This window comes from Penaeus monodon, chromosome 25 (genome assembly GCF_015228065.2).
Source record: "Penaeus monodon isolate SGIC_2016 chromosome 25, NSTDA_Pmon_1, whole genome shotgun sequence".
In the NCBI taxonomy this organism is placed as follows: domain Eukaryota; kingdom Metazoa; phylum Arthropoda; class Malacostraca; order Decapoda; family Penaeidae; genus Penaeus; species Penaeus monodon.
Window position 1 is genome coordinate 36,820,378 of NC_051410.1, and position 240 is coordinate 36,820,617.

A 240-nucleotide genomic window follows, 5' to 3' on the forward strand; every position below is an offset into this window, starting at 1 on the left:
ATCTCCTACCCCTTAACCCCCCCCCCTTCCTTCGACCCTCCCCCCCTTTTTCTTATCTCCATCGACAAAATCCAGGTGTTTGTCGAATTCCCTCTCCGGGCTTGCATAGTGCCAAGCCGCCCTCGAATCTTGCTGACCGGCTTGAAGGGGCTTGACGAGGCTTGACGCGGAAATATCCAGACCACTGCGGCCGCATAACACACTATCACGTTGCCCGCGATGGCCACTCAAGGATGGATC